This window comes from Gorilla gorilla, chromosome 6 (genome assembly GCF_029281585.2).
Source record: "Gorilla gorilla gorilla isolate KB3781 chromosome 6, NHGRI_mGorGor1-v2.1_pri, whole genome shotgun sequence".
NCBI classification, from domain to species: Eukaryota; Metazoa; Chordata; class Mammalia; order Primates; family Hominidae; genus Gorilla; species Gorilla gorilla.
The window spans coordinates 74,955,808-74,979,156 of NC_073230.2; the positions used below are offsets into that span (position 1 = coordinate 74,955,808).

General features: G+C 43.5%; 1 long non-coding RNA gene across 1 annotated transcript; it reads left to right on the forward strand.

Annotated features, from left to right (window-relative positions):
- The first annotated feature begins 2,892 nt into the window (after positions 1-2,892).
- Positions 2,893-21,844, forward strand: LOC134758867 (uncharacterized). The gene is made up of 7 exons (XR_010134532.1): positions 2,893-2,959; positions 3,944-4,080; positions 5,810-5,868; positions 7,010-7,082; positions 13,747-13,930; positions 18,468-18,552; positions 21,740-21,844. It is a non-coding gene; the product is annotated as an uncharacterized lncRNA (long non-coding RNA).
- Positions 21,845-23,349: the final 1,505 nt, after the last annotated feature.

The window sequence follows — 23,349 nt, forward strand, 5'->3', positions numbered from 1 at the left end:
TCTGTTAAGTCTTTTTTTTTTTTTTTTCCTAGAAGATCAGACTCTGATTTATTGAGGCATCTGTTTGATGCCAAGTTAAGTGGCCCAGGCTCTGTGTAGGGGGTGAGGTTAATGCAGGAAGAAAGATGGTGAGGGGCAAGGGTGCAAGGATTATGTTGGAATGAGGCTCCCCAAGTTTCCCTGGCCCTGGCTGGTTGTGCTACTGGCCTGAACATGTGATGAGCTTGCAAGGGTGACTCCGAGAGGTGGGTGGTCCAGGGGCTAGGGCAGGGACTTTGGAGTCATGCTGTTGGCTTTGAATCCAGACTCCTACACTTGGTAGCTGTGACCTTTCCATGCCTCAGTGACCTGCAGAACTGAGCTGTCTGAGCCAGGTCCCATCCAGGCACTGCGGATCCATCCAGAGTTAAACCACCCCAGGTTGCTCACTATCTGCTGCTTTCTCAAGCAGATCCTTGTCTCCTTGAAGGCCTTCACAATCCAGTGGAGGAGGCGAAACTCATCTGCCTCTGTCCCTCTGGGTGCACCTCATGCCAGGTGCATCTGTGGGCACGGGTCATGCTCCTGGGCTTCCAAAGTTGGAGAAAGTTGCCAGGCTCAGGTGGCTATATCAGAGCAGCTGCTACCCTCTGGACACAGTGACAAAAGAACACTCTGGGCCTAGAGTCCTGGTCTGGGGCACTGGGCAAGGCTCTTGCACTTCTCTGAGCCCGTTTCCCCATCTGGAAAGTGTGCTGATTGAGTCTCCCTTTGGGCACTGAGGGCTCAGTGTTAGTTTGAGAGCCAGCATCTGGGGTTTGGGCTGTAATTCCCCTTCAGCCCCATAGCTGGGGGGAGTCAGGGACTTTGTCGGGATTACCCTAGGCATCAGTCCAGCTTCCTGCTCCTGGCTTGGGCTCAGCATCTGAAGTAGTTTGGGGGGCAGGTGGTCCTGGTGGGGGTTGGGGCTTTTCCCCAGACTTAGGTCACACCCAGAGCCAGAAATCTTGGCACCTGCTCTAGGCTAAGGATGCATCTGGCCCCCAGGGTGCAGGTAACTGCCCACCTTTCCTGGTTTCTGCCTGCCAGGGCCAATCTTCAGACCTCGGGACTTCCCAGCCTATCCCACCTCCCTCTCTGGCCAGCCTTGAACCCTCATGGGTCCAGCACTTTTTCCAGGCCATCTCCTGGTTGTCCTCCTGCCCCGAGGCCTGGCTCATGCTGCTTCCCCTCCCACTCACCATGACCCACAAGGACCACTCCACACCCAGCTCAGCCCCAACCCTTTGGATAGTCCTTTCTCTTTCCTCAGGCAACCAGGTGCATATCTTGGTGTCAGGACCTTCCCTGCACCTGGGAATGCCTACTGGTCACCTCGGTCACAGAGACCAAGGCATTTACTTGATATGAGTGCCTTTGGTTCATTGTCTACATGGCCAGGGAGGGAGTCAATGATAGGCTTTTCACTTGCTGCAAGGGCCAGTTCTCCTGGCCCCATGGCCCTAGGGATGGAGGATGCTGCAGGATACACACCCCTCACTTCCCAGCTGAGTGCTGTGGGTCATCTCAGGGTGATTTCACAGTCCCGCATGCCCCACCCCCTCAGCTCTGCAAATACCAAGCAGCGCAGCCTGCCTAGGGGACAGTGGGCTCAGGACTGCCCAGGTGGGCTCATGACTGCCCAGGTAGTCCCCAGAGTGCCCTTGGCAGGCCCCTCACCTAGCTGCTCCCACAGCTCTGTAGCAAGAGTCTAACCTTTTTTGAGTGTGGAGCCTGCTGAGAATGAGAGCCGCGGGCTGTTTTCCCGGAAACGCATGTGCACACTCTCCACACAAAACCTTGCATCGTTTCAGGGGGCTCACACATCCCTAAGGGCCTAGTTATTGAACCCCTCGGACCTGAGAATGAGAAACCTTGCCTCAATAGAGTCTTGCTCTGTTGCCCAGGCTGGAGTGCAGTGGCCCAACCTCAGCTCACTGCAACCTCCGCCTGCTGGGTTCACGCAATTCTCCTGCCTCAGCCTCCTGAGTAGCTGGGACTACAGGTGCGCGCCTACCACTCTCAGCTAATTTTTTGTATTTTTAGTAGAGATAGGGTTTCACCATGTTGGCCAGGATGGTCTAGATCTCTTGACTTCGTGACCCACCCGCTTCAGCCTCCCAAAGTCCCAGGCATGAGCCACCACGCTGAGTCAGGGTCCCTCTTAAACTTGTATTTTTAAGGTCTGGTGTCCCTCTTACTTAATCTTTTTTTTTTTTTCTTTTTTGAGACGGAGTCTTGCTCTGTCACCCAGGCTGGCAGTGGCATGGCCTCGGCTCACTGCAACGTCCGCCTCCTGGGTTCAAGTGATTCTTCTGCCTCAACCTCCTGAGTAGCTGGGACTACAGGCACCTGCCACCATGTCTGGCTAAGTTTTGTATTTTTGGTATAGACGGGGGCAGAGGCAGGCGGTTGGGGAGGGGAGGGGGGATTTTGCTTTGTTGCCCGGAGCTCAAAGTGATCTGCCCGCCTCTGCTCTCAAAGTGCTGGGATTACAGGCCTGCACCACTGCACCCAGCTGCTGTAAAGCCTTATTTCCACACAGCTGAGACATGTTTTAGGAAGTTTGCGAAAAGGCCTCTGGAGACCCCCTCATTGTGGCCTCCCTGTTGTCGTGTTTAATTTGATTGATCTTTTCTGCCCTCCTGCTTTTCAGAAATTAAAGGCTAAAAAGAGGCATTAAACTTTAAAACTTCTCTTGTAGTCTCCTATTAAACTAATTCTAAGAACCACCAAAAAAGGGAAAAATGTTTTCGAAAGCAGTAAAATGATATGGACTGTTAGTATGTAAAATATAGGAAATAAGTCATTATATATTAGTGCTGCTCTGACATAGGGACATATTATTGAGAATCAACTTTTGCTCAGTTTTCAGAGAAATGGAATAATCATATCGCTGATCTATGTAAACAAGTTGAAGAATTGTCTGACAGAAAATACGGTATGTTTAAATTGGAAAAGCCCTGTAATACTTTGTTCATAAGCATTTACACAATGGAGTTATTGTTCATCATGGGGGTACTGTGGACAAGCCCAGGGCTGCTGGTGAATCCTGCCATCCTTACACGTCTCTCCTTGTAAGGTGCTTTGTAGTTTCTGTCTAAATATTAGAAACATTCTTTGTTTCTAGATTACTGCAAAACTAAGGAAAAGTTGTATTTCTTTAGCATTTCTTTTAAACTTTCAGCATGGATATTGAGGATTTATTTACATATTTATTGCAAAGCCCTGGATCTTAGAGATTTAATTGAATATTATTTTTTGAAACTAATTGTTTCTCTTAATCTGCTTTGTTAAATTCGGTATTCACCAAGATGCCCCTGTTGTCTCTACTTTTATCCTTTTTTTTTTTTTTTTGAATTAGAGTCTCACACTGTTGCCCAGACTGCAGTGTAATGGCGCAATCTCAGCTCACTAAAACCTCCACCTCCTGGGTTCAAGCGATTCTCCTGCCTCAGCCTCCCGAATAGTTGGGATTACAGGCAATTCTGCTGCCTCATCCTCCCAAGTAGCTGGGATTACAGGGGTGTGTCACCAGGCCCACCTAATTTTTATATTTTTGTAGAGACAGGGTTTCACCATGTTGGCCAGGCTGGTCTCGAACTCCTGACCTCAAATGATCCATTCTCCTCGGTCTCCCAAAGTGCTGGGATTACAGGTGTGAGCCACCACACCCGGCCTATGTTTTTATTATATTGTTAATTTAGTACTATTCTGAGTAAAAATAATTTGCTATTACAGTTTTATAAACTGACTATGACAATTTTATAAATGTCAGTGCTTTTTATAAAATGAAACAGATTATGTTGTGGGGCTTTTGTTGTGATGGTGATTTACTATTTAAAGACATTAATATTCAGTTGTTGTGAAACTATAAAAACAATCTTCACATTTTATATATATATATATTTTTTTTTTGAGGCAGTTTCGCTTTTGTTGTTCTGGCTGGAGTGCAATGGCGCAATCTCGGCTCACCGCAACCTCCGCCTCCTAGGTTCAAGCGATTCTCCTGCCTCAACCTCCAGAGTAGCTAGGACTACAGGTGTGCACCACCATGCGCAGGTAATTTTTGTACTTTTAGTAGAGACAGGGTTTCACCATGTTGGCCAGGATGGTCTTGATCTCTTGACCTCGTGATCTACCTGCCCTGGTCTCCCAAAGTGCTGGGATTACAGGCGCGAGCCACCACACCAGGCCCACATTTTGTAATTTTAAAGCAGTATTAATGGTAATTGCCTTAGAGAAAGATACTTTTGTTGTGATATATAAGTATGATATTCAAGTATAGTGTACAGCAAAGGACATTAAACCTAAGTCAGCACTGATGTGTTATAGGATACACTTGAAACTTTAGTACAAATAGTAATGTTTAGCAAATAGACCTTAACACATAATGATAGCAAAAAAATGGAGCTGTTCAGATGAGAGACCATTGGTTATGTCTGATTTTAATACTCCCTATGCTCTTGACTTTTTCTTTTTTTCCTTTGAGACAGAGTCTGGCTTTGTCACCCAGGCTGGAGTGCAGCAGCGTGATCATGGCTCACTGCAACCTCCACCTCTCAGGTTCAAGCGATCCTGCCGCCTCAGCCTCCCTAGTAGCTGGGACTACAGGTGAGAGCCACCATGCCCAGCTAATTTTTGTATTTTTAGTAGAGACGGGGTTTCGCCATGTTGGCCAGGCTGGTCTCAAACTCCTGACCTCAGGTGCTCCACCCGCCTTGGCCCCCCAGAGTGTTGGGGTTACAGGCATGAGTCACTGCACCTGGCCATCACTTGACTTTTTATAGTTGTTGTAGTATTTTAATCATGAGTAAATAAATGCTAGTTGAAATGATGCAGTTCAGGAGCATCTTCTGCTTCTCTTACTAAAAAAAAATATTTTTTTAAGTCCAATAAAGTTACACTAATGTTTATGTGTGGAAAATATTACCTTTTCCAGCCGGGTGCGGTAGCTCACACCTGAAATCCCAGCACTTTGGGAAGCTGAGGTGGGTGGATCACCTGAGGTCAGGAGTTCAAGACTAGCCTGACCAATATGGCGAAACCCAATCTCTACTAAAAATAAAAAAAACTAGTCGGGCATGGTGGTGGGCGCCTGTAGTCCCAGCTACTCGGGAGGCTGAAACAGGAGAATTGCTTGAACCCAGGAGGCAGAGGTTGCAGTGAGCCAAGATCGTGCCATTGCACTCCAAGACTCTGTATCAAAAAAAAAAAAAAAAAAAAGGAAAATATTACCTATTCCATTTTTTTAGTACTATATGTTTTAAATGATATTAGCTGGTATTTTTTTGGCTTTATAGTGTGGTTCAGATTTCTGTAGAAATTCTGGCTGCATCTACATTGCCTTAAAGTAATGGGATATTTCTTTTTTTCTTTTTCTTTTTCTTTTTTTCTTCAGCTGGAGTTCCGCTGTTGTCGCCCATGCTGGAGTGCAACGGTGTGATCTCGGCTCACTGTAACCCCTGCTTCCCAAGTTCAAGTGATTCTCCTAGCTCAGCCTCCTGAGTAGCTGGGAATACAAGCACCTGCCACAATGCCTGGCTAATTTTTGTATTTTTAGTAGAGATGGGTTTTACCATGTTGGCCAGGCTGGTCTCAAACTCCTGACCTCATGATCTGCCTGCCTCAGCCTTTCAAAGTGTTGGGATTACAGTCATGAGCCACCGTGCCCAGCCTGTCTTTTCTTTCCAAAGCCACCCTTGGTGATTAAATGTTAAATATGTACTAGTGGATATTACTTTGCTGAATATTGCCTAGTGAATATTAAGTATTTATTCTCACCTTGCAGACATGAACTTGTGAATTCAACACGTGAAGATTTACAACTTGATAAACCAGCTTCAGGAGGTAGGTCTTCAGTCTTAAGTCAGATTAGAAGATTATGTGAAATAATTATTTAATGCTTAACATTGATTTTTTAATGGTATCTTCCACATGAAATAGTATTCCTCTAACATTTAATTACATGCCAGGACAGGAGAATTCATGTTGTCAAAATTCTAATACTCTCTAGAACAGTAAACTCATTTTATTTGTATTAACCCATTATAAATACATGTAAATGTTGCATTTATGGGTAGACAGAACTAAAAGAACAATATTTTTCCTACTTTTGAGACGCAAAATTTGTCTGGCATAATGCATGGAACAGGTTATTATTGAAGCTTGCACCAGACAACTGAACAAACATTCCTCAAATGTCCATGATACCCAGGACATAAGAGGCTTCCTTTTAGAGTATGGAGCCATGCATATCATCTCTTAATTGTTAGATGTGTTTTGAAAGAAATAGAAATATAACGGATTTTCTTATTTGTTTTGGCTCTGGAGTAGAGTGGGGACAAAACAGAATGGAATCACACTGTTTAGATTTACTAAAATGGAAGGATTGCAGCAAGATTATATCCCTAGTCTCCCCATAGCAAATGGCACCTGCTAGCTGTTTTTTGTTTGTTTGTTTGTTTGAGATGGAGTTTTGCTTTGTCGCCCATGCTGGAGTGCAGTGGTGTGATCGCAACTCATGGCACCCTCCACCTCCCAGGTTCAAGCAATTCTCCCTGCCTCAGGCTCCCAAGTAGCTAGGATTACAGGCACCTGCCACCACGCCTGCCTAATTTTTGTATTTGTAGTAGAGCTGGGGTGTCACCATGTTGGCCAGGCTCTTCTTGAACTCCCAACCTCAGGTGATCTGTCCGCCTCAGCCTCCCAAAGTGCTGGGATTACAGGTGTGAGCCACTGCACCCGGCCTGCTAGTGGTTCTTGAGCACAGTGAGTTCTGCTTTTTCCCAGCTTTAATGAATGTCTGGTTCTTCCTTTTTTGTGCAGTGTGTGTCAGCATTGTTTCAGTAATAAATACATTCTGGATATTAGAAATAATTTTAGTCACAGGAAAAGAAAAAATAATACTATTTTATAATAACAATATTTAATAACCCAAGCTATTAAACCCATTAAATTGAGAAAACTTGTATTCCTGTGATTTCGACAGTAAAGGAAGAATGGTATGCCAGAATCACTAAATGAAGAAAGATGGTGGATCAGCTTTTCTGCAAAATAATTTGGTAAGTCTCTTTTTTCCCCTTTCAACTAAAGTATATTACTGAGTAATGTTTTTTATAATGTTGTTTTATTTTAGGAAAGTAAATATAATGAGCAGGACTCAGCTCCAGTTTTTTCTTACTGTTTTGAGACGGAGTTTCACTCATGTTACCCAGGCTGGAGTGCAGTGGCGCAGTCTCAGGTCACTGCAACCTCCGCCTCCCAGATTCAAGCAATTCTCCTGCCTCAGTCTCCCAAGTAGCCGGGATTACTGGCACCTGCCACCATGCCCAGCTAATTTTTGTATTTTTAGTAGAGATGTAGTTTCACCTTGTGGGCCAAGCTGGTCTCGAATTCCTGACCTTAGGTGATCCACCCACCTCAGCCTCCCAACGTGCTGGAATTACAATTGTGAGCCACCACGCCCAGCCTCTCTTACTATTTTTTTTTTTTTGAGATGGAGTCCAGGCCGGAGTGCAGTGGTGTGATCTTGGTTCACTGCAACCTTGCCTCCTGGGTTCAAGCAATTCTCCTGCCTCAGCCTCCCTAGTAGCTGGGATCACAGGTGCATACCACCACACCCAACTAATTTGTTTTTGTATTTTTAGTAGAGACGGGGTTTTACCACGTTGCCAGGCTGGTCTCAAACTCCTGACCTCAGGTGATCCACCTACCTTGGCCTCCCAGAATGCTGAGATTACAGGTGTGAGCCACCGTACCTGGCCAGGAGTGGATTATTTTTATGGTTCCCCTTTTTAGACTATATAGGGTAACTTCCTGATGTTGCCATGGCATTTATAAACTGTCATGGTGTTGGTGGGAGTGTAGCATTGAGGACAACCAGAGGTCACTCTTGTCACCATCTTGGTTTTGGTGGGTTTTGGCTGAATTCTTTACTGCAACCCATTTTATCAACAAGGTCTTTATGACCTGTATCTTGTGCTGATCTCCTCTCTCACCCTGTGACTTAGAATGCCTTAACCATCTAGGAATGCAGCTCAGTAGGTCTCAGCCTCATTTTACCCAGCTTCTATTTAAGATCGAGTGGTTCTCGTTCAAACACCTCTGACAGTATTGCTGCTTTCTTTAAGGTTCCTGAAAGGGAGAGAGGAAATCTTAGATTTGTCATTGCTGGGAACCACTGCAAGTATTCAGGAAATATTCACTACTTCCAACCTCATAATCCTGCAGTCATTTGTTACCTGTGAGTCAGGTGCGGGGGGAGCTGGGCAGTGCAGAAGACAGTGCCCTGCCCCGTGCATTCTGGAGCATTCAATCTGGTGGGGAAACGTATAGTAAGTAGGGGATATTTACTCTGTAAGAAGGTATAAGGTCTGGGAAAGAATTAAGTAGAATAAGGGGAATGGGGAAGCAGGGGGTGTGATTGGTGCAGCCTTGATGATATGTGATGAGCACGTTCTGTAGTTGTCCTCGCCTCTTTCTAAACTTCACTTTTTACTCTCAACTCTAATTGGTTCTTTTTTATTTTATAAAAACTTTGTTAGAATTAGGTTTATATATTTCCTTGTTGAATTAACAGAATAATTTTATTTAACATCACTGTCTAGTGTGACTGAAAGCCTCTAATCCTTTACTATGATTTGTTTATGGGCATATTTCTTTTTACAGCTATGATAATTATTTCATTTTGTGTGGTTTCTCAAAAATACATGTGTTTCTAATCTCAGAGAGTTCCTGTACTAGAACCCTTCAGATTTGGTGCTAATATCATGAAGTAAGAATTTGAGACAAATCTTGAGATGTTAGAGGAAAGCCGATCTAAGAACAAAGACATTAATTATTAATAAATAATTAAATTATTTATTAATTAATTAATTTCAAGTTGACATTTAAGTTGAGGTGTGGAGGTGAAGGAGACAGTTGGATAAATAACTCTGGAAGTAAGGAGAAAGATCTGGCAATAGATATAATTTTGGATTTTGGGTTTTTTTGTTTTTTTGTTTTGTTTTTTTTTGAGACGGAGTCTCGCTCTGTCGCCCAGGCTGGAGTGCAGTGGTGCGATCTCAGCTCATTGCAAGTTCCGCCTCCCGGGTTCACGCCATTCTCCTGCCTTAGCCTCCCAAGTAGCTGGGACTACAGGTGCCCACCACATGCCCAGCTAATTTTTTTTTTGTATTTTTAGTAGAGACAGGGTTTCACCGTGTTAGCCAAGTTGGTCTCGATCTCCTGACCTCGTGATCCGCCTGCCTCGGCCTCCCAAAGTGCTGGGATTACAGGTGTGAGCCACCATGCCCAGCCTATAATTTTGGATTTTATAGTTGTGTTTTGATAGCAATTGTTGATATCACCAAAATAATTCATCAGTGAGCTCCCTGAGAGCTCCCCGACTTTTGTTTTTAAAGAAACAGGGTCCACTGGATGCGGTGGCTCACACCTGTAATCCCAGCATTTTGGGAGGCTGAGGCAGGTGAATCACCTGAAGTGGGGGGTTCGAGACCAGCCTGACCAACATGGAGAAATCCCATCTCTACTAAAAATACTCAGTTAGCTGGGTGTGGTGGCGTGCGCCTGTAATCCCAGCTACTTGGGAGGCTGAGGCAGGAGAATCACTTGAACCCAGGAGGCAGAGGTTGCAGTGAGCCAAGATTGCACCATTGCACTCCAGCCTGGACAACAAGAATGAAACTCCATCTCAAAAAAAGAAAAACAGAGAAAAAAAGAAAAAGAAAAGAAAAGAAACAAAGAAACAGGGTCTTATGTTGTCTGGGATGGACTAGAACTCCTGGGCTCAAGTTATCCTCCTGCCTCAGTCTCCTAAATAGCTGGGGCTACAGGCACATGCCACCATGCCCAGCTTTGAGCCACTCCCAACCATCAGGCTGCAAAATATTTAAATGTTACATACAGAGGTACAAGGGAGATCTATATATAAATAGCATGATATAAATTGCTTGAATCTTTCTTTTTAGAGTTTTTTTTGGATGTGGCTTCAGAGCAGGGATTAGTCAATTCATTTTTACTTTTTTTTTTTGGTGGATTCTCATTCTGTCGCCCAGGCTGGAGTGCAGTGTCACGATCTTGGCTCACTGCAGCCTCTGCCTCCCAGGTTCAAGCAATTCTCTTGCCTCAGCCTTCTGAGTAGCTGGGACTACAGGTGCCTGCCACAACACCCGGCTGATTTTTTTTTTTGGTAGAGACAGGCTTTCACCATGTTGGCCAGGCTGGTCTTGAACTCCTGACCCAAGTGATCCACCTGCCTCAGCCTCCCAAAGTGTTGGGATTAAAGGCATGAGCCATCGCTCCTGGCCCTTGTTTTACATTTTTAAATTACAGTTTTTATACCTATTCAAAAGTAGAGAAAATAGTACAGTGAACGCCAAAATACCCATTCCTCAATTTCTGTGATCATTAAGATTGTCCCACATTTTGTTCTTCTATTCCTTTACCTCCCTTTGCAGGAATATTGTAAAGCAAATCAGTCATCACCATCATTTTATCTGTTCAGTGTGCATCCCCGAACAGCATTAACATTTTCTTACACAGCTACTATCTCATCACATCTGACAAAATTACAATGATTTTTTTGTGTCAGCTCATCTGTAACCCTTAGTTGAGTTTCCTCACTCTTTTTTTTTTTGGAGACAAAGTCTTGCTGTGTCACCCTAGGCTGGAGTGCAATCTCAGCTCACAGCAGCCTCTGCCCCCCGGGCTCCAGCAATTCTCCTGCCTCAGCCTCCTGGGTAGCTGGGATTACAGGCGCACGCCACCATGCGCGGCTAATTTTTGTATTTTTAGTAGAGGCAGGGTTTCACCATGTTGGCCAGGCTGATCTGGAACTCCTGACCTCAGGTAATCTGCCCACCTCGTCCTCCCCAAGTGCTGCGATTATAGGTGTGAGCCACCATGCCTGGCCAAGTTTCCTTACTCTTACCTGAACAGTATCTCATTTCCTCATTATCTGAAAAATTTTGCTTTAAATCTGGGTCCAAACAATCTTCATGTGCTAACTTTGGTTGTTATGCCTCTTTTAATCTAAACTGGCCTCTACTTACTATTTTTATTTCCCATTTCATGAATTCTTTGTGGAAAGTTATTTCTTTTAAAATAGCATGCTCATGAGGTTGAAGGGGTAAAGAACATTGATCTCGTGGTTGCAGTGTGGATGAAAATTCAGCCTGAAATGTGCCTGTTTGCAGCAGCCAGTGGAGGAGGGTTATTAATTTCACAAGCAGATAGTGGCAAAAGGCTGCTTCCAAATAGTATTTGCAGGCCAGCTGTGGTGGCTCACACCTGTAATCCCAGCACTTTGGGAGGTCAAGGTGAGCAGACTGCTTGAGGTCAGGAGTTTGAGACCAGCCTGGCCAACATGGTAAAACCCCATCTCTACTGAAAAGTACAAAAATTAGCCAGTCGTGGTGGTGGGCACCTGTAATCTTAGCTACTCAGGAGGCTGAGGCAGGAGAATCACTTGAACCCAGGAGGCGGAGCTTGCAATGAACCGAGATCATGCCACTGCACTCCAGCCTGGGTGACAGAGCGAGACTCCATCTTGGAAAAAAACAAAACAAAACAAAACAAACAAACAAACAAACAAAACAGATAGTATTCAGGTTGTGTTCTTTATCGTCTATAATTTTTTTCTCTTCTTCCTAAGAATATTGAAAAACAAAGTTTAATATTTTAAGATCTTAGAGTTATTAAGATTGTCTTAGGATCAGGACACTTAAATCTGCCAAAATCTGGTTGGTAATAATGGGTCATTTATTTTTATTATTTTTTTTAATTTTTAAAATTTTTATTTCTCAGCCTTGAGATTCTGATATGTAAAAATGCAAGTATCTTCAAAGATAGAAAACATATACAGATATCATTAAGATGGCAGAACTCAGCATATACAATCATGGAGCAGTGCCTTATACCAGCCCTCCAGCTAACTGCAGCTGCAAGCATGATTCTCATGCTGTTTTGTACTTAGTGTTCAACTAGTGACCCAGCTTCCTCAATCATGGGGAAGGGCCATCAGCAAATGGCACTCAGGCATGGGGACTTGAGAAAAGATCCCACACACTCGAGGCCGTGTTAGACATTTCATGAAAGGATTAGGTGTGTTACCCCCGGCTTTCTCCCCCAGAGTTTATCGAGACTGATAATAAAGTAAATGCATTATAAGCCACACATACAAGTTGTGGAGTCAAGGAAACAGAGTGACTTTTCTGTGTGTCCTATTTTATAGGCTTTAATTAAATTATTTGTGGCCTTGGATTGGGGGCAGGATTTGGTTATTATTATTTTTTATTATACTTTAAGTTCTGGGGTACATGTGCAGAACGTGCAGGTTTGTTACACATACCATCGTGGTTTGCTGCACCCATCAGCCTGTCATCTACATTAGGTATTTCTCCTAATGCTGTCCCTCCCCTAACCCCGCACTCCCCGAGAGGCCCTGGTGTGTGATGTTCCCCTCCGTGTCCATGTGTTCTCATTGCTCAACTCCCACTTATGAGTGAGAACATGCAGTTGTTGGTTTTCTGTTCTTGTGTTAGTTTGCTGAGAATGATGGTTTCCAGCTTCATCCATGTTCCTGCAAAGGACATGAACTCATCCTTTTTCGTGTCTGCATAGTATTTCATAGTGTATATGTACCACATTTTCTTTATCTAGTCTATCATTGATGGGCATTTAGGTTGGTTCCAAGTTTTTGCTATTGTGAATAGTGCCGCAATAAACATACATGTGCATGTGTCTTTATGGTAGAATGATTTATAATCCTTTGGGTATATACCCAGTAATGGGATTGCTGGGTCAAATGTTATTTCTGGTTCTAGGTCCTTGAGGAATCATTACACTGTCTTCCACAATGATTGAACTAATTTACACTCCCACCAAAAGTATAAAAGCGTTCCTATTTCTCCACATCCTCTCCAGCATCTGTTGTTTCCTGACTTTTTATTGTTTGCCATTTTAACTGACATGAGATGGTATCTCATTGTTTTTGATTTGCATTTCTCTAATGACCAGTGATGAGCATTTTTTCATGTTTGTTAGCTGCATAAATATTATATTTTAGATTATTCCTGCTTTCTCTTATGGGCATTTAGTGCATTAGTCATTTAGTGCTATAAATTTCCCTCTAAACACTGCTTTAAATGTGTCCCAGAGATTCTGTATGTTGTGTCTTTGTTCTTACTGGTTTCAAAGGACATCTTTATTTCTGCCTTAATTTCGTTATTTACCCAGTTCTCATTCAGGAGCAGGTTGTTCAGTTTCCATGTAGTGCGGTTTTGAGTGAGTTTCTTAATTTTGAGTTCTAATTTAATTGCACTATGCAGTGAGAGCCTGTTTGTTATTATTTCCATTCTTTTGCATTTGCTGAGGAGTGTTTTACTTCTAATTATGTGGTCAGTTTTAGAATAAGTGTGATGTGGTGCTGAGAAGAATGTATATTCTGTGGATTTGGGGTGGAGAATTCTGTAGATGTCTATTAAGTCTGCTTGGTCCAGAACTGACTTCAAGTCCTTAATATCCTTGTTAATTTTCTGTCTCATTGATCTGTCTAATAATGGGTCATTTATACTTGCCTTTGCTTTAAGCCTGCTTCAATAGTTAGTAAATATGTTTCTAGAGTTTTTCCAATTTAAAAAAATTGACCTGCACCTTGCTTTGGATTGTACTAAAATCTGATTTCAACACAAGCATAGTCTCCTGAATTGCTTTGGTTTTGTTCAGCTGAAGCCTTGGGGAGCACTGAAGCCAAGGTTCTACTGTACCAAAAATTTGAAGCACATGCGAATGATCTGTATGCGGAAGGACTACCAGAAAACATTCCTTTCAGAAGTCCCTCGTGGTATGGAATCCCAAGGCTGGAAAACATCATTCAAGTGGGCAATCGAATTAAATTTCTTATTAAAAGGTAAGATGATAATCTGCAGAAACAAATTCAGTGTCTTCCCTAAGGAGAGATTAATTCGATGAGGAAGGGCCTTGTGTTCCCCTCTCATTATGACTTCCTTATATTTACAATTAACATTTAGATTCACTTATTGAACAAACATTTATTTAGTATAAGTATCAGATGTGCAAAATTGGGTCTAGCAAGAACCCTGTCCTTGGGAGGCTTAATATTATGAAAAATGCAATGAAGAGTTATTGAGCAATTTTAGGGGAGAAGGCAAGGATGGCATACCCAGATCAGTCATTTGTGCATCCAGAAGGGAGGGAACGTGTTCCAAATATGAGTAAAGGCAGGGAGATGTCAAATATGCCCACATATTCACATACCTCACCCATTCTGTGTGGAGTGAGGAGTGCCATGTGGGCATGGTGGGATTGCATAGATAGACTTGGGTGGCCAAATGGAGGAAGGCCTTAGATCCTACAAAAGCAGTGGCAGTCATTAAATGGTCTCATAGCAGTTCCCTCTTAAAATAATTTGGATCTGCCCTTTAGAAAGGTTATTCTGGCTTAATTTTGAAGGGTAATACATGGGTAGTTTGAGTGTTGGGGGTAGGAACAGAAGGCTTCTCTCTACTCATGAAAGGAATGTTGAAGTGGGTTGAGTCTTGCTTACTGATTGAGGTTGTGCATCTGTGTATATTCATTGGGACTGAGTTGTATATGGAGAGGAAAGGTTTAAGATGATACAGCAAGCTGCTTCTGGCTCTGCTGTGAGACCGTTCATCTAAGATTCAGAAACAGAATTGAGCTGGTTTGGGGGAAAAGTGACTTTTGCATATTTATCTTAAAAAAAGATGACTTTGGAGACATCCAGCTGGTCTCACCTGAATGTCTGAAAATTTCTATTTTCAAAATTCAAGTCACCAAAATGATTATTTTCACTATAAAATGAAGGCAGAATGGATTATGTTTAAAAATTGGCCAGACACAGTGGCTTACGCTTGTAATCCCAGCACTTTGGGAGGCTGAGGTGGGTGGATCACCTGAGGTCAGGAGTTCAAGACCAGCCTTGCCAACATTGCAAAACCCCATGTCTACTAAAAATACAAAAATTAGCCAGGTGTGGTGGCACGCACTTGTGGTTCCAGCTACTCGGGAGGCTGAGGCAGGATAATTGCTTGAACCTGGGAGGCGGAAGTTGCAGTGAGTCGAGATCGCACCACTGTACTCCAGCCTGGACAACAGGATGAGACTCTGTCTCAAATAATAATAATAATAATTAGCAGTGCACAGCTATGTGAGAAAGGCCTATAAATTTCTTCTAAATGCTTTATTATAATATTAATATCAACTATGTATTTATGGTCCAGAACTTCTTACTCACAATACAACTGTAGTCACTCAGCCAAGAACAAATACAACAGGTAAAATAGTTGTGAAATCCTTTTTAAAAGCACAGATTAATCTTGAAGCTTTTAAAAATTAATCTTTTAAAATGATGGAACTGCTCCTTCCTTCACCTCCCCAAAAAATCTTTTGCAGAAGCTCAATACAGGCACTTCTTGATTTATCAATATGCACATATGCAGTGTAGGGATAACTGAAGCTTTTTTTCTTTCTTCCTTTTTTTGATACAGAGTCTCACTCTGTCACCCAGGCTGGAGTGCAGTGGTGTGATCTTGGCTCACTGCAACCAGGCTCAAGCAATTCTCCTTCCTCAGCCTCCTGAGTACCTGGGATTACAGGCGTGTGCCACCATGCCTGGCTAAGTTTTGTATTTTGTGTAGAGACAAGGTTTCACCATTTTGGCCAGGCTGGTCTCAAACTCCTAGGCTCAGGTGATCCTTCTGCCTGAGCCTCCCAAAGTGCTGGGATTATAGATGTGAGTCACCACACCCAGCATTAAGCTTTGAACTTTGGCCAGTGGTATCCAAGAGAAATACAATGTGTGCTGCAAATGCAAGCCACATACATAATTTTACATTTTCGAATTCAACCTGAAATCATTATAAATAAATACACAGTGAAGTATTTTACATTCTTTACTTCATTTGCGTATGTTCTTTTTGTTGAGAATTGATGTGTCTTTCATACTCACAGCATATTTCAGTTTCAAGTAGCCACACAACTGTTCAGGGATAGCAGTTACTGTCCGCATTTGGACCTTAATGTTTATTCATATGAGCCCTGTTCCTAAAATGGCAAATACTGTAACTCTGGCCTGCACACGAATATCACAGCCTAATAGGAAAGATCTAAGAAGTCCCCCCTGAACAAACAATGTTCTTTTCTTTCTTTTTTTTTTTTTTTTTTGAGACGAAACTTTGCTCTTGTTTCCCAGGCTGGAGTACAATGGTGCGATCTTGGCTCACCGCAACCGCCGCCTCCTGGGTTCAAGCAGTTATCCTGCCTCAGCCTCCCAAGTACCTGGGATTACAGGCCTGTGTCACCATGCCTAACTAATTTTTGTATTTTTGGTAGAGGCAGGGTTTCACCATGTTGGCCAGGCTGGTCTCGGACCCCTGACCTCAGGTGATCTGCCCACCTTGGCCTCCCAAAGTGTTAAGATTACAGGTGTGAACCACCGTGCCCAGCCTATTTTCTTTGTTAGAGCTCTTTATTAGAGCTTTCTTTCTTTCCCATCTTTTTGTTTGCCATTGTGCACTGTGAGAGTAAGTGACCACAATTTGTAGATTATCTACCACCTTAGGAACTCAAGTTGCCAAGAACCAATAACTAGCCATTTAGTATGAAGGTTTTTATTGTCAGGAAATAAGTGTTGGGAATCAAGTATGAATTATGTGTGCATATTAGGTGTTTACAAATTTGTGCAGTTAATCATTCTCATTAATACTACAGTGAATAAATGTTCTCAAGTTGGGTTAATGGGTGTGTCCTGAAATACTGCTCCTTCAGCTCTCACAGTACCTTGGGGCAATTAGTGAAGGTCAGTCAGTGTGCCAAATAGATTTTGTGTGGATTATGGCATGGAAAGTGGTTGAGAAATTCTGTAGTAGGGTAAGAAAATAATCCTTGTCCAGGAGTCCTGCAGTGGAGAAGACAAAACTCAGTGCTTAACTCATAGGTTAAGCATGTTTTTTCTTTTTTTTTTTTTTTTTTTTTTTGAGACAGAGTCTTGCTTTGTTGCCCAGGCTGGAGTGCAGTGGGATGATTTTTGCTCACTGTAACCTTCACCTCCTGGGTTCAAGCAATTCTCTTGCCTCAGCTTCCCAGTACCTGGGATTACAGGTGCACACCACCATGCTGGCTAATTTTTGTATTTTTAGAAGAGATGGGGTTTCACCATGTTGGCCCGGCTGGTCTTGAGCTCCTGACCTTGTGATCAGCCTGCCTTAGTCTCCCAAAGTGCTGAGATTACAGGTGTGAACCACTGTGCCTGGCCCTCAGCATGCGTTTGATTTAGCCAAAGAATCAAAGCATTGGTGAAGAATTGAAGATTGGAGGTTACACATTTTTTGCTAAGGGAAGTAATAGAGAAAGAAAAATATTCCTGGAGGTAAATCTTCAGTTTGGATTAATGTGAACATGAAGAAACCTGTAGAAACCTTCATTTCTCAAGACAAAGCTCAAATTCAAGGTTGTGAGGAATGCAGTCACTGCTTTTGTTAGGGGCAGTTGTGACAGTGATCGCAGAGACTGAGACTGCAAAGCCCGTATTATATAAAGAATGTGCAAGTGCCATAGAAGACACTGCAAGGATTGGGTGCTGGAGCAGTGCTGGACCTGCCATCATCACCAGAGTGCAGCAGAGAGAATCTCCTCTCTTACCATCACTAACAGCACTTGACTTTGTCCCACTCCTAAAAGATCTTGGAAGGAATTAAAGGTGCTTGGTGGTTTCTCATTCCAGCATAACCTTACTTGGCCTGACCATGAACCATGCATTAGTCTTTGGACAGGGCAATTCAAATCACAGACCACATAACAAAAGAATTTTGTGGCCATCAGAACTGTCTCCTTAAACACACCATGGGTGCACTGTGTCGTCAGCTTGGTGAAAGGTAGATGTCACACGTGAGAAGGTGGTGGAGCCAGGCACGTGATGGAGCCTCGAAGAGTGGGAGGTGGCAGCTGGCTCTGTGAGGAGGGTGTGAAGTCCTCCCTGGGAGGAGCAGATGCCAGAAAAGGAGGTGAGGGTGGGCAGGAGAGGAGGCTGAGCAGCAAGTGAATAGACGTGCTCGACCTCAGAGGAGGAGAGTCCCATGTCTTTATTGGTAATATTCAAATGTGGTTGATACCGGAGTTATTTTCTGTGGCTGAATGGTTCAACTACTCTGAAATCCATGGGGAAAAACAAAACAAAACAAAACAAAAAAAAACTCATACTAAAAACCCTTGAGATGCTAAGTTTTAAAGTAAAGGAAACGTTACAAGATTTTCTGAAACCACCAACCTTTACCAGTATTTTCAGACCTTCTCCAACATTTTCCACTGCCTTTGTCAGCAATCAGAGATGACCTTCACACTGAGACAATCTTCCACTTCCGTTACCCTTTTCCTTTTCTCTCTCTTTCTCTCCTTTCCTCATCCAGTAACTCCAGTCAGACTCCATTGTCTCCAAGTCGACTTTCGTCCTCATCCACAACTCCTCCACACAAGCCCTGAACACGTGTCCATGTAAGTGACATCCTTTATGTCTTTATTTTTGTATTTTATTTTATTTTATTTATTTTATTTTATTTTATTTTTTATTTTATTTATTTTATTTTATTTTATTTTATTTTTTATTTTATTTATTTTACTTTTTATTTTAAGATGGAGTCTCCCTCTGTTGCCCTGGCTGGAGTGCAGTGGCACAATCTTGGCTTACTGAAACCTCCACCTCCCGGGTTCCAGCATTTCTCTGCCTTAGCCTCCTGAGTAGCTGGGATTACAGGCACCCACCACCACACCTGGCTAATTTTTGTGTTTTTAGTAGAGACGGGGTTTCACCATGTTGGCCAGGCTGGTCTTGAACTCTTGACCTCGTGATCCACCCGCCTCAGCCTCCCAAAGTGCTGGGATTACAGGCGTGAGCCACGGTGCCCGGCCCATGATTTACTATTTATAAGAACATGGGCTTACTACTTGTGTAATACTTATCCCTGTATTTTAGGTGGGAGTTGCTGAGGTTTGGTGACTACATCTGGCCTCTCAGGGAAATGGCCAAGTTGTTCACATCTCACCTGTATAATGTGAAGTTGTTTGTCAGCTTCATTGGTTACTACTGTGAAATGAGTTATAAAGGGAAATTTTTATTTTTATTTTTAGTAGAGACGGGGTTTCACTGTGTTAGCCAGGATAGTCTCAATCTCCTGACCTCATGATATGCCCGCTTCGGCCTCCCAAATTGCTGGGATTATGGGCATGAGCTACCGTGTCTGGCCATAGTAAGGAAAATTTTTTATAAAAAGAAACAGATTTAGGCTGAGCGCAGTGGCTCACACCTGTAATCCTAGCACTTTGAGAGGCCAAGGTGGGTGGATTGCCTGAGCTCAGGAGTTTGAGACCACCCTCGGCAACATGGTGAAACCCCATCTCTACTAAAATACAAAAATCAAAACAAAACAAAAAAATTAGCTGGGCATGGTGGTGAGTGCCTGTAGTCCCAGCTACTGGGGAGGCTGAGGCATGAGAATTGCTTGAGCCTGGGAGGCAGAGGTTGCAGTGAGCTGACATCATGCCATTGCCAGCCTGGGCGACAGGGCAAGACTCTATTAGTAAAATATGTCTAGTACCAGATGCTTTTTGGTCTCCTAATGACCTATCAAACTGCAGGTTTTTTGGCTTTGTAATATATTCAGTTCCACATTTATTCAAGAATTGAGGACTTTTTATATCTTCATTATGTGCCAAGTACTGGGTGGGACACTAGGTGACAGAGATGAACAAATCCCTGATCCCAGGATTTCACAGTGGATGTTGGAATTTAGTGCCATTTAGCTTCATTCAGTTCTGCAGTAGTCCCAAGATTTTCCAAGATCATCCTGTCCTCCAGTGTCCTGTTGATTCAACTTCAGAATATATCCCAGAGTCTGTCCCTCTTCATTCCTCACTGCTGCCACCCTGGATCCATCTGCCATCATATCTCACCTGGTTTATCTCAGGAGTCTCCTAACTGGTTTTCTTGTTTCCATGCTTGCCTCCTTCAGTCTATTCTGTCTTTTTTTTTTTTTCTTTTTTGAGACAGAGTCTTGCTCTCTCGCCAAGGCTGGAGTACAATGCTGTGATCTCTGCTCACTGTAACCTCCGCCTCCCAGGTTCAAGCGATTCTGCTGCCTCAGCCTCCCTAGTAGCTGGGATTACAGGCACAAACCACCATGCCCGGCTAATTCTTTTGTATTTTTAGTAGAGACAGGGTTTCGAAATGTTGGCCAGACTGGTCTTGAACTCCTGGCCTCGAGTGATCCGCCTGCCTCAGCCTCCCAAAGCGTTGAGATTACAGGTGTGAGCCACTGTACCCAGCCTGTCTACTCTCAACACAACAGCTAGAACAGTCCTTTTTCAGTGGAGTTTAGATCATGTTTACCCCTCTGTTCAAACTCTCCAGTGGCTTTCTGTTTTCTACATGATCTTGCCCCCTACTACCTGTCTCACTGTGCTTCCTGCTATTCTCCTGCTCTTACTCCTCTGTATAAACACTGAGCTCATGGCGTTTCCTTTAACATTCCAGGCATGCTTGACCCTGTCCTGTCTCTGGGCCTTGCTGTTCCCTCTGCCTGGAACATTCTTCCCCTAGTGTCTGCATGGCTCTCTGTTTCACTGCTTTGGATTGAGGCTCAAAAATCACCTTATCAAAAGTGCCTCCAGGGTGCTCTGCGTAAAATGTATCCTCAACTCATTTCCTATTTGATGTCTGACTCCCCCACTCTTCTTCACTAAAACGTAAGCTCCATAAGGAAAGGGATTTTGTCTGTTTTGTTTTGTTGTATCCCTAAATACCTAGAAGGTGCTCAGTAAATATTTGTTGGTTGAATGACTAAATCAGCCTATTATTGAATCAGCCAATGTCCTCTGTAGGAGGGACTTCTCATACCAGTGGTGCATATCTGTATGTTAGCTGGTGTAGGGAGGGACATGGTCAGAATGGCTCTGTCTGTGTGGAATAGTTTTGCTTAGCATAATCCCAACAGGCTCCTATTGGGGTTAAGCCACAGTTTTAGCCTTATTAGTATCACTCTTTAATCATAAAGTCAGAGGATGTTAAAATTGAAAGGGATTTGGGAGACTATTCGGTTCGCTTTCTCATTATTGATGTGAGACTAACAGAGCCTAGCAAAAGTAAGTTAATTACTCACAATCGTAAAGCTGTACAGGTCAATCTGAAATTAGGCTTCTGACATCACTCTGTAGTCTTTCCTACGTGTGTTCTCCCCTGGCTGAGACAGTTCATGGGCTTTCAGGTTTGACAATTTTCTCTCCAGTCTCTAAACACGAGCTTCTATCTGGACATTCTAGCTTAGCCTAGATGGACGATGACCCTGTGAGGTGTGGAAAATCCCAAAGGTTGACCACTGTGAATAGGAACTACCCTAGATGTGTCAGGAGCACCGCAGGCACGCTCACTCCTCCATTTGCTGGAGCCGTGTAGGGTGGACGAAACCCAAATCAAGACCATTTGCTGCTTCAGTTCTTTTATTGCATGTGACAGTCCAATGTGTCTCCATTTAAATTCAGATTTTTTGATGAATGGTCAGACCAGCTGCAGGCCCTTTGGGCCAGAAGTCTTGATCTCGCCAACTGTTCATATTCTTTTCTCTTTTCTTATCTTTCCTTTTCTTTCCTTTGCTTTTCTTTCTTCTTTCTTTCCTTTCTTTTTTTTTAGATGGAGTTTTACTCTTGTTGCCCTTGCTGGAGTGCAATGGTGTGATCTTGGCTCACCGCAACCTCTGCCTCCCGGATTCAAGTGATTCTCCTTCCTCAGCCTCCCGAGTAGCTGGGAATACAGGTGTGTACCACCATGCCCGGCTAATTTTTCTATTTTTTAAGTAGAGATGGGGTTTTGCCATGTTGGCCAGGTTGGTCTCGAACCCCTGACCTCAGGTGATCTGCCTACCTCAGCTTCCCAAAGTGCTGGGATTACAGGCATGAGCCACTGTGCCCAGCCAATAACAGATATTTTTTGAGCCCCTGCCAAGTGCCAGGCACAGATCTAGGTGCTGGGAACTAAGGGGAGAATGAGTAAGACAGTCTCTTTTCTCGGGGAGCTTCCGTTCTAGTGGTGGTGGTGTGGTGGTGGAGAAGCAGGCTATATACATGCAACAAATGATATGTTTTCAGACGGCGATAAGTAATTTGAAGAAAATAAATAGAGCTTTGGGAGTTAGAAAGTTTGGGCATTGGGATGGGCACTGACCTATTGGGGTGGGCACTGACCTATTGGGGTGGGCAGTGAAGACCTCTCTGAGGAGGTGACATTTGAGCTGAGGCAGCTCACTGGGCAAGAGTGGTTGTGATGGGTAGAACATGAAGTGCAGGGACCTGAGATATGAATGGACTTGGCACGGTGTTTAAGCACCATAAAGATGGTCAGGGTGGCTGGAGCATAGTGGATCCTGGAGAAGCAAGTTATACTCAGATGAGGATGGAGCACCTTCTAGGCTATGGAAAGGAATCTGGATAATTCCAATGGAGTAAGAAGCACTGCAATTAAATCAGGGGTCGGCAAACTCTGTGGCCCATGGGTCAAATCTAGCCTGATGCCTTTTTTTATGAATAAACCATATTGGAACACAGTCTCACCCATGGGTTTACATATTGTCCATGGCTGTTTTTAATGTTACAAGAGCAGAGTTGAGTAGTTTCAACAGAGAACATATGGCCCAGAAGCCTAAAATATTTACTGTCTGGTTTTTATAGAAAAAGTTTACTGACCCCTGAATAAAATCTCAGTTTTGAGGAGGAGACACTCTGGGAACTATTGGCATGGTGTACGCAGGTATACTTTTGTCTCTTACCTTTCCCAGACTGGGTACTACTCTGTGAATGAATGGTAAGAGACAAGAGTGTAGGTGAATAGTTCAGATAAGAAATAGCTAGATGTTTGCTGGGTGCGGTGGCTCACGCCTGCAATCCTAGCACTTTGGGAGGCTGAGGTGTGTGGATCACGAGGTCAGGAGATGGAGACCAGCCTGGCCAACATGATGAAATCCCATCCCTACTAAAAATAGAAAAATTAGCTGGGTGTGGTGGTGCACACCTGTATTCCCAGTTCCTTGGGAGGCTGAGGTAGAAGAATTGCTTGAATCCAGGAGGCAGAAGTTGCAGTGAGCCAAGATCGCGCCACTGTACTGCAGCCTGGGTGACAGAACAAGACTCTGTCTTGGAAAAAAAAGAAAAAAGAAATAACTAGATGTTGAGCCACCAGAAAACAAAGATCACACTGTTTTTATTCTGTTTAAAAACACCTAGCTATGCTTCATACTCATTGAATAT